The sequence below is a fragment of the Arvicola amphibius genome, chromosome 11 (assembly GCF_903992535.2).
Source record: "Arvicola amphibius chromosome 11, mArvAmp1.2, whole genome shotgun sequence".
In the NCBI taxonomy this organism is placed as follows: Eukaryota; Metazoa; Chordata; class Mammalia; order Rodentia; family Cricetidae; genus Arvicola; species Arvicola amphibius.
In genome coordinates this window covers 106944870-106951706 of record NC_052057.2, presented here as the reverse complement: position 1 = coordinate 106951706, position 6837 = coordinate 106944870, and positions in this window count along the sequence as shown.

Genomic DNA, 6837 nt, shown 5'->3' with positions numbered 1-6837 from the left:
CATTTGCCGTACAAGAAGCTGCAGGATTAAACCAACAATTTTGGTAAAGTGTCTACCATTGGTGTCATTCATCAGTGGCCACTTCATTTGAAGCATTTCTTCAGTTTGATGGTAGAAGACAGAGACTTAATCATCTTTCTTTTCTGGTAACTCCAGGTATATGTGCAGCTGCTTAGGAAAGGACCCAGGGAGCCCATCTGTGTTCACACCATCACCAGGTAGGTGTATCTGCACAGAGCTCTATGATTTGTCTCTGTTAATGAAGGCTTATTTTGGTTAAGAATGAGTTCTAATACTTCATTCAAAATGACTTGCATATTGGTTGATGTTGAGAAAAATTGAAAATATGACCATTTTGTTTCCATTTGCTATTGTCATTGAGATTACTAACTTCTACTGAAACCAAAATTAGAGATCATATGGGATGGTTGTTGACATTCTTTTGGGGGTATTACTGCTTAGCCAAACACCAATAGCGACAACTCGCAGACATTCCCCACTCCGGGATTGGAAGGTAGAATTTAGCTACACATTCATCCAAATGCCTGTTCAGGTCACTCTAGGTGTTCCAAACCCAGTATGCTTTGGCCAGCAGTGTTTTCTTCTGTCAACATGAATGAAAAGCTTAACATTACAAAAGGGAAAATAAGTTCTAGATACATCTGAATTCATATTTCTTTAATTTTTGCATTAACAAGCAAGCAGCAAGTAAGTTTCTTTTCTTCTCTGCCTCAGGCTACAGATACCACTCTAGGACCATAAAGGTTTAGATAGGTGCACATGAAACACCAAAGTGTTTATTACCCAAAAAATACCACACAAAAGGAAAAAATCCCAAAAAGTAATATATAGATCAAAATCTAAATGAGGTCCCTAAGCAAGCATCTTAACAATGAACACAGCCTATTTGCCCTAACTGCAGAAAATCTACCATTGGTATAAATCAACACTCTTAGATGAGAAAGCCATCATTGGCTTTAGCCCTCCTCTGGTCTTTCAATATTTATTCAGATATTGTTAGTGTGTAGTTCCAATTCCCTTGGTTTTTGACAGAACAACAAATGCTTTTATATAAAACTAAATCCCTAAGCAGAAACACTTTGGGGAATCCAGATCGTAGGCATTAAGAATGAAGAATAGCCGGGCGGCGGTGGCGCACGCCTTTAATCCCAGCACTCGGGAGGCAGAGGCAGGCGGATCTCTGTGAGTTCGAGACCAGCCTGGTCTACAAGAGCTAGTTCCAGGACAGGCTCTAAAGCTACAGAGAAACCCTGTCTCAAAAAACCAAAAAAAAAAAAAAAAAAATGAAGAATACAAATTCAAACTTCATTTTTTTCGTTCCCCTCCCTGCTTCTGAACCCTCTATTCTCTCCTCCTTGTCTTCTCCCTTCCTTCTCTCTTCTTTCCCATCCTTCCCTCTTTTACATTTCACTGGCCTAGTCCCATTAAGTTGTGCTATCTATGTAAGAGGAGGTGTCTTGCCCACTTGCTGAATGATGGCACTGGTCTCTTAGCTGCACTAGTTTTGCTATGTTCAGTGTCTTTTGAAATCCACCCCAAACTTGGAAATAAGTATGCCAGGCTATTGCATATTCTGTTATGTGATGCTGGGTTTCCTATTGATTGACCTAGATGACAGCTTTGAAAGGACAGAAAGTAACCTGTAGAATTTTGCTGGAACAGAGCCCATTTTGATGAAGTAAGAAGATAGTGCCACATTTAAAGGTGCAACCCACTTAGACAACAGGCAGTCTTGTGTCTAAGACAGAAATCCATTACACTGACTTGTTTCTACAGAGCTTCTAAAAGGCTCTTTATTTTCATTTGTGTGTATACATATTATGTAGGCAAGTGTGTGTGCACCTGTGTGCATGCACATAGTGTCCAGATCTATGCCAGCATCTGTCTCTATAATTTCTCTCCCTTTTTAAAAGGCAGGGTCTCTCACTGAGCCTGGAACTCCCTGAATTCAGTTAGACTGGCTAGCACTCAAGCCCTTGGGATCCTCTTGTCTGTACCACTTCAGCTCTGTGGCAAAAGGGAGGTACCACAACACTCAGCTTCTTGCATAGGTGCTTGGGATCTTTTCTTTGGTTCTCAAGATTGCAGAGCAAACTCTTCACAGATGGAACTACCTTCTTGCCCCTAACTGGTTCTTTTAGATAAGTCAGCATCTTAGTAGTCCTCTTACATACTCCTGACACACACACTAATTTTATGTTCACAAATGTCTTAGAATTAAACCCAAACAGTATGACATATTGTTCATTTATAAAGGGACACTTTATGTTTACTACATTTAGTGGAATTAATGTATTCAATTACATTCAATAGTATCGATAGACTAGCTCTATAAAATATTTCTGTACATGTCTGACACACAGTGTATGCTCAACAAATGCCTCCTGCTGTTATTTGATGGAAAGATAGCAGAAAGGTAGGCCAGTTCAACGTGAAATGCTCACGGCTGGTGCATGAACAAGATTTAAACCATCTGTTACTATCTTGGGCTGGAGGATGGAGATAGGAAGGAAGTGTCATGGGAACACAGATAAGGAAGCCAAAATAAAGTCCCTGAACTTTAAACTGTATATCAATATATATTGCTGCCAAGAAAAAGCCAAACAACAACGAGTCTTGATTATTAAAGTACAGGATTATGAAATCCAGTGTATAAAAACACATGGAGATTCTTGGGAACAAACTAATATTGGACTATGTTTGAAGCCAAAATAATCACAAAAATTATGCAATCAATACTTTGCAAACTCCTGTTATATATTTTAAAAATGAACCTCTCCAATGGGCTTTGAAAAGCAGTTTTCATTATTCATGAGAGATTGAGGGAGACCCAGAACTTGCCAGCTGTGGTGAGCTCTGGTAAGAGGTCCATCAGTATGAGAACTGCCTGAGAACGGTGCTTAAAACACACAACTCCAGTCAAGGATCCAAGTAGCTGAGTCAATATCCCTAAGGAGTGATGAAAGCAGGAGGGTAGTCATGTAGATGGTGTGTGTGTGTGTGTGTGTGTGTGCGCGCATGCACACACTTGCGTGGTGAACTGTAACAGGCTAATACTGGATTGAATGCACTTTGGGTTTAGGGATCAGTGTCAATAGGTCATTGTACGGGATAAGGGACTAGAGATCCACATTGGGTCAGAACTTTGGTTAATTTTGTTGTAGAAGTGATGTACTGTTGGCATCCAGTGTTCTGACTTTCAGAACCATCTCATTCTTACCATTATGATTGAGGAAGAACTAGCCGCACCATGAACCCAGAGGCCCAGTGATAGCCATGTACAAAGGTAAACCTTCTCATCTTCTTAAATCATGGTGTGCTTTCACCACTAGGAACGAAACCTACTAATAGTACTTTCCGGTTCTGTGGAAGCTAGACCACAGAGCAAGGCTTCGAGGTGAGATTCAGCTTGAATCAACAGAGTTCCATTTTTTCTGAGTGTGCAGTGTCTTTAGCAATAGTGGCTGACCTTCAACCTCTGAGAGGCAAAAAGGGCAGCATCAATAGTCTATGTTGTTTTGGGGATCACTTGTACTACGCTGAGCAATTTTGTTAGTCCATGGTACTTGTTGGGAGCAGCGACTGCCCAAGTGGTATATGGTACCCTCATTTACGTGCCATTGGACAGTGCACTAAATGCTGTATATTGTATCCAATATGTCTAGGTTCTGAGAGACTGCTTGAGCACTTTCAATTACTTGATCCATTTTAAAGCCATGAGTTTATATATACTTATATATATATTATGCTTAATGTTTGGTAAATATAAACTAATATTATTTCTTGAGTCTTTATCAAACAACCTTGGTACTGTTGTCCATTGTTAGAGGGAGGGTACATACCTAGGGGCCACTGGAGGGAAAAAAGGGAAGAAGAAAAGTGTTGTAATTCTATTTTAATTAGAAATGTCTTTTAAAAACCCACTAATAAGTACAAAATTTCCAAAAAGCAAGTTGGCTTTGCAGGTCAAAGCCTCTAAAACCAGCCACACCAGTTGATTATTTTACCCCCTTCTTTTCCATTTAATTGAACAAAAACAAAGAGTCAGAATTGCACACATTGGTTTTGTTAAAAAGTAATTTTTCTTGGACATGTGTTTTATAATAGATTTTTTTCAAAAGAAGTAATTTAAACGGTCAATACTAGGAAACTTGGTCAGTCTAAGATAATTAGTGTCAATGGCACACACTGTTATGTTATTCACACTTTATGTGCAGCAAAGCACTCATTAGCTACTTGCTTGGTGCCATGTATTTCTTGTCTCCATTTTCCTGATTTCATATGATGTGCATTTATTGATGCTTTGACCACAGGGGTGCCATGAAGTTTACCTTTTTATTCCTCTTTTCTGCAGTGAAATTTCCTAACTGCATCTTTAGAATGAACAGGCTAATGGCGAGTGAGGGTGGAATGACAGTCCTGTACTTTTAAGGAACTCAGCACCCTCATCTGCAAGCCATTGGGCAACACACTGAATGAAGGGGGGACTGCTTTGCATGGTTATCCGACAGGTCTGAGGTCCGACAGCAGCACTTTATCACTTCAAATAACTTCATTCATTTTGCAGCCAGGAGTTTAATTTCCAGAAAGGACTTAAAATTCTCCCCCTTTTCCCTCCTTTCAATTTCAACCTAATATTAATGAGGCTTTAATTTCTTTCCTCCGCCTATCACACTACATGTTTGAGCCTGACAACTCACTGGGTAGAGGAAATTACTGCAGTCTCAGAGTCTGTCCAGGCTTCTCATTTCTTAGAGTCATAGATTCTTTCCAATGTGGAGAATTAATGTTAATGGCTTCTACCCAATATCACAGAACGGGGTTAGAGTTTTTCAGTTTTCCAGGGTAGACTGATGGAACGGGGCTAGAGATTGAAGAAGCCAGAGAGTGATCTTAAAATAGATTATGGAAATCCTTGTGGGTGAGAAGAAAGTGAGTACAAGATGAGGTGTTGGAAAGGAACACACTGTGGGTCCAGTAAATTGGAGATACCCACTGGTCTAAAGGATTGCAGATATAGGTGCAGAAGAAGACACGGTTTGGTAAGTGAGGAGGTGGTCACCCAAGGGTAGGAAGGTCAGGGAAGAGGTTTCAGAATGGGACAGAATTGATCAATAAGGCCCAAAGTGTCGCTAAGGATACTATTGATGGGTCAGAACTACAGATAACCTATGTGGGTGATGACATCATGAAGACAGATGGCAAGAGAAGGCATGGGAGAAGACTCACGGGGCCTTCAGCCCATAAGTAAGTGAGGATTCTCAGCCCGGGGTATGTCTAACAGCAGGACTTTAATGGGCATGTTGATTATTTTGAACAGAAATTAGGCCCTAGGAAGAGAAATTACATGGGAATTTAGTGGCCAAGGAGAACATTGTATCACCAGACACACAGGTTAGATACACATCAACTAATGCTAGGGACCCAGTTAGAAATATGGTGAATTTTCTCCCAGGCTTTCCCACTCTGAAAGTGCGTTCACAGCATGGTTCCCATGCCTGTTCCATCTCCTGGGTTCTAAATTCTCCTGTGGACAGGGTCCACCACCATGTGGCTTGTCTAAATACCCAGTGCCTTTATAAAGGACTCATTTGGTGAGTTTAGGGAACTTTTAGGCTAATGGTTTTCTTATGAATCTGAACAGAATCTCTATGGAAATTCGTGTCCTCAGAACCTTGGAGGGCTCCAGTCACCGAGTGCACCTCGATTCCCTAAATGGACATCTGTGTTCTACCAAAATATTCTTTCTCTAGAACTTTTGTTTGTCATCTATTATTACTGGGGCTAGGTATCCATCAGTTGTTCATCAGACTCCCTGCTCTGTACCAGATATTCTTTATACCTTATGAGTCTTGCAAAACATATACCCTTGTTAATGGGAAACAGTCCTTCTTAGGATACAACCTGAATCCCAGAGGCAAGCCAACAAGCTATGTATTTGTAGAACTGGGCACCTCTATTGTCCCCAAATACTTCGCAAATGCTTTTTACTCATTAGTTTAGGGAGAACATTTTCTCCTTAATTCTAAGTATAGGCCGGGGCCTTGGTAACAATGACAGCAAATCAGCTCCCATGCATCAGGAACCTGCACATCTTCCTGTTAGTAGACTGTGACTTTAAATGACCTGCTGTTTCATGCCAGGTCAATCCCCAGTGTTATTTCTATTGTAAACAGTTGTACAAATGTTCTGGATTTGGGAGGAAACACCTTTCCTACACAGCCCGGTCATATGATGACAGGCAATCAGGATAACTATGACCTCACTGGAATTACATGTTAGTCAAGTAGGAACTCACAGCCATGTCTTTGGTGGCCTTTCCAGGCAAGCACTTTCGTGCATGCTACTTTGCAGACACTCTAGGTCGCCAAGTAATAAACTTACCTGCTGTTTCACGGTGCTCATCAAGAGGGCCATCTACAAACACCACCATCTCATAGTGAGAAAAAAGCACCAGGGAGTTTGAATGAAAAGATGTGAGTAGAATACGGGCTTTGAAAGGTCCTTTGTGTGGGGCCTTGAGAGATCGTCCCATCATTCCTAGCTTCAGAGATTTCATCAGTATAACCTAGTCCTGACATCCCCTTCCCAGGCCCACAGGACAAACCACAGAAACACCCCTACAGTTCACACAAATCTTACCTTGTATGAAGCATTTTTTTTTTTTAGAGATTTCAGCTGGTGTTTCTGAAGTCAGGTGAAGAAGCTGCAGAGTTGGTTGGTAATTTGGAATCACCATTTTTCTTTAGATGCAATATGGTGGCATTTTAAAACAAGGTTGACATTGCTGGTTCAGTGAAGGTACTTTCCTGATTT